Raw genomic sequence first — 4,440 nt, forward strand, 5'->3', positions numbered from 1 at the left:
AGATTGTCTAAAGAGTTTTAGACATAGCAATAGTATTGTTGCAATGTTCATGAGTACTTAGAAATGTAGATTTAAGTATTGGATTAACACACACTCAGAGAATTACTTCATGGAATTAGTCACGAATATTTCTGAGACGATAATATCTTATAATCTTGAAACAGATATATACGAGTTGTAGTTTACAAGTCAGTTGTGAATTGATAATACGTAAACACATCAGTAACTTGATGTTATAAAATGTATTGTCATGCATGATTTGGTGAGTAAATGGTGCAAGCATATAAGTGAAAGTTTATTCGTTCCATTTTCCCTAACAGGAAAGTTATATCTTTGGGTCCTTCGGTGATTTGGTGTTGACTTATAGTGTCAGGCCCGGCCAGGACTAAATTGATGTGTTCAATTGGAAGTTCTATGTTATAACAAATCAGAAATCGGGAAACAAATTCTTGGACAATGATATATATTCTATTCCATGTCTCATTTTCGAATGAAATCTTGCAGAACAGAGGATTTTATGATCACTTATCTTAGGACACGTAACTGATTGGGTCAGAGTTTGACAGCATCTTTTGGAAGCTACAATTTGCTGATCGTTTCAGAAGTTATACAGAGAATTATAGTTACAGACTTATCCAAGTGGGAGACTGTTGGATTAGGTTTCTAGACCCATAACTATAATTGGTATATATTTGAATTGATAGTAGCACAATCCTTTTGGGTTGCCCTCAAACCTAGCAATTGGACATGATGATTTTAGAGAGAGAAATTAATTTATTATGTGAATAATTAATTAAATAAATGGTTTATTAATGTGTTATGAAAATAATATATTAATTAGAAATCATATTATTTAATTCATAATTAATCAGAAATTAATTGGAATTAATTTTGGGATTAATTGGATTAATTAAAAGTAAATGGATTGTTTTTTTATTCATTAATAGTTAAGCAATGAAGGCTCTAGAACCTCATGGAATGAGGTGGACGAAAATATCTAGGGAAACCCTAAGAGAATCCGTCCAAGGCCCCTTAGAAAAGGGGATTGGGCTACTTGGTCACCAATCAAGGGAATCTAAGGCATATCCCTTGAACCCTAGCTTTGACACCAAGTTTCCTCAACTATATAAGGAGTCCCCTAGCCCTTGATTTGTCTATGCCTTCCCTCCACAAGCCTTGGATAAAAATCCCTCTCCTCTCTCCTAATTCATTCTCTTGCCAATTTGGGTGTGATTCCATTAGAGGCACGACACTTGTGGTGCTTGCTTCCAAGAGATCAACAAAGAGGAATTCTAGTTGTTTCCTATAACAACTAAAAGGTATGTAATCCTAAAACCCTCTCATCATAAATTCAAAAATATCCTAGGGTTTGCAGGGTTCCTTTTTGATGTTCTTAGTTATAGGTTTAATAGAGAAAACATAGATCCTATTTTGGTTTAATGCAAACTTAAGGGTTTTATTTTTGTTTGTTTACCTAAATTCCATCAGTGGTATCAAGGCATTTGATTTGTTTTCTGTTGAATAGCTATAATAGAAGAATAGATCAAATTAGGGTTTATTGAATTTTAATTCTTCCCCTCGCTCTATGGTTAATATGTGTAGGGTATCCACAAATTGCATCTTAAAGTGCTATTGGGACTGTGGCTGAAGATGATGGCGATAAGTGGTTTTGGTAAATTAGGAAATTTTCTCAACCGAGCTTAAGGTACGCACTAAGTTTTGATTGGAGGTACCTCTTTCCTAAAAGTCTTTTTTATTTCAACTCATATCTTCTGCTCCTCACCTACGACTACGAGCGACGATCTGCAAATCATATCCATCTTCCTCATTCTGTTGGTTTTTGTTTGCTACTTTTAGCCAAAAAAAAAGTAGAACGAACCAGAAGCAAGAAAATGCTTCTGAAGGCTTTAGGAACAAGGTTTGGTTTTTTTAATGCTTCGATGAAGTCGATACCAAAGATTTTTTGGGGACCGATGAGATCTGACTATGATTCCGACAAACAAGATCTGCAACCTTTGACTAATTCATTGGCAACCTTTAAGGTTTCAATTTTCCGAGCTCTATAACTTTTTAACGATTGTTGTTTAAATAGTATTGCAGGGTGTGTATCTATGTTCATGGTTACCTGAAGTATATCTTGATTGATACAAATAAAAGCATATGAAAAACGTGATGGCTATTTGTTGGTAGTGTTCTAGAGTTCAAATTACATTGAAGGTATAAATATAATTAACTTATATTGTACTTTGTTGGACAAAAATAACTTTGGAAGTGGGTCACCTCATTACCTATCGGTGTTTGTATGATTGTATGTATGTGATTTTGTGTATGTTCTTGTATGAGACAATGTGAGTGTGTGTGTGTGTGAATGGTGGTTTATGTGAATTGTTGTGAAATGCAGATTAAAGAAACTAAGAAGTGGAATAACTTATATCTATGCTTCTGTTGCAGGTTGCAGAATCTTATGCCCCCTGATGAGCAAAAGAAGAAGCCAAGACCTAAAGTTGTTTTTAATCGTGTCCTACCTATCAGATGGCAACTTGAAGCCTTTAAAACTGGCCCAAAGCTCGTATCATGCTCTTTTATATTGTTGTAATCATATTATATTTTCAACATTTTTAATAGAAATGATGACATTTTTAGGCAACTTGAAGCCGCTTAAATAATTTCATTTGCAGTCTCTTAAGTAATTTCATTTACTTATATTTTTTCTCTTGATCTTACCATGTTCCACCATCAAAACCCTAAATATTCAACTACCCACAGTTTACTCTTCTTCCCAAAATAAGCTTCTATAAAACACCCTTCTCTTGATTTTTTTTTCTACTTCTTTTTGCTACAGAAGACACCCCCTTTCTCTCGATCTTTGAAAATCCTTTCTTTATTTGAAGGAACCAACATCTCTTAATAATAAACTTTTTTATATTATTTTTACCTATGTGTAAGATTTTTACTAAATATGTGATTTTCTTCTTGTGAACGCAGGTTAATATTACCTTGCCAAGGTGTTGATAAGTAGGTAGTTTGTGGTACGTTTCTGTTACTAGCATCAAGTATGCATCACTATTTTTATTATTGAAAAGGTATCTGCTTAACAATTAATATGTATCAGTTGTGCTAATTCGAATCACAGTACTTTGGTTTTGCAATTTTGTGAAGATAAGCGGATTGATCAAAATATATCTATAGGTGGATGCAAAAACGTAAACTATTTATGATGAAAGATAAGGCATATGATGGAAGTTAGTATTTTAATTATTTCCAAAAACCTAACGCATTTATGATGAAAGATAAGCAATATTATAAGTTTACTTTATAAAGTATTATTTTCGTCCTTAGAATTCATAAGTGAATATTTGTTTGTGCAGGGGATTGATTTAAATATATCTATAGGCAGATGTTGTAGACTTGGAATTGGAACTCAAAGATTAGTTTTCCCAAAAGGTTTTAGTACGTTATTATCAGTTATTGAGTTTTTGGTTAGTACGTTGTTAACATATATTAGGTTGTTATCATGTTCAAAACATCTGGAAAAGAAAGATATGTTTTTAATATGTTAGATAGATGTTTGATAGTCTTAAAAACCATATATTTTACATTTCGATCAATTCATGATTTTTAAAGGGCTCATTCACATCATTAACTTTTATTTTCAAGTGTAAGGGTATAATGGTCAAACTATGGTTACACCTTCAAGGTTGTTTTAAGTTTTAATGACTTAATTTTTAAATGATCCTTATTTTAAAGGGTTCATTCACATCAATGACTTCTATTTTTAATTATTATTATGCCTATTAAGTTTCAAAATTGTTTTAATTTGCAGACCCCGTGTAATACCTTGGTTGTAAGCTAGTATGTGTGTGTGTGTATGTATATATATATATATATATATATATATATATATATATATATAGAGAGAGAGAGAGAGAGAGAATATACATCGTAGTAAATATAACCGATTCAGTTTTCAATTGGTAAATATACAATTCTCCATTGCATTTCTTTCCTCTATTATCGTTTAACCATCCATGTTTTTTTCTTCCATTATCGTTTATTACTTCACGTCAGTGAACATTACTGTATTCCACCATCACAAAGTGGTGGGTCAAAAATATGGTTTATACTTTACTTTTCTAGGAAATTGTAATTTTCCGTCTAAGACCGAAATCTGTTCACGGCCCAGGTGGTGTTTACGGCCGTGAACTGGTTCATGGCCGTGAACCTGTTCACGGCCCATGTGCCTTATATATAGGTGTTAGATGGTAACGGAGAGTACGACTAGAGGAGCTTAAGTGTGTGAAACTCAAGGTGTGTTCTAGAGAGAGAAAGTGCATCTCATGTAAAGGAGCATCATTATATTCATCAATACATTGAAGATTCATCTTATTCTACTTCTCTTTCTCCTCTATATTGATCTTGCATCATCCGCTTGATTGGGAT

General features: G+C 32.9%; 1 long non-coding RNA gene across 2 annotated transcripts; it reads left to right on the forward strand.

Moving 5' to 3' along the window:
- Positions 1 to 1,498: 1,498 nt before the first annotated feature.
- LOC145120663 (uncharacterized) lies at positions 1,499 to 3,629 on the forward strand. 2 transcript variants are annotated; one of them, XR_013714294.1, is made up of 5 exons: positions 1,499 to 1,705; positions 2,093 to 2,217; positions 2,452 to 3,029; positions 3,190 to 3,242; positions 3,369 to 3,629. It is a non-coding gene; the product is annotated as an uncharacterized LOC145120663 (long non-coding RNA). The 2 variants fall into 2 exon arrangements; XR_013714293.1 differs by lacking the exon at positions 2,093 to 2,217 and having other exon boundaries at positions 1,499 to 2,042.
- Positions 3,630 to 4,440: the final 811 nt, after the last annotated feature.

This window comes from Lactuca virosa, chromosome 6 (assembly GCF_052849685.1).
Source record: "Lactuca virosa cultivar CGN04683 chromosome 6, Lactuca_virosa_CGN04683_v6, whole genome shotgun sequence".
Lineage (NCBI taxonomy): Eukaryota > Viridiplantae > Streptophyta > Magnoliopsida > Asterales > Asteraceae > Lactuca > Lactuca virosa.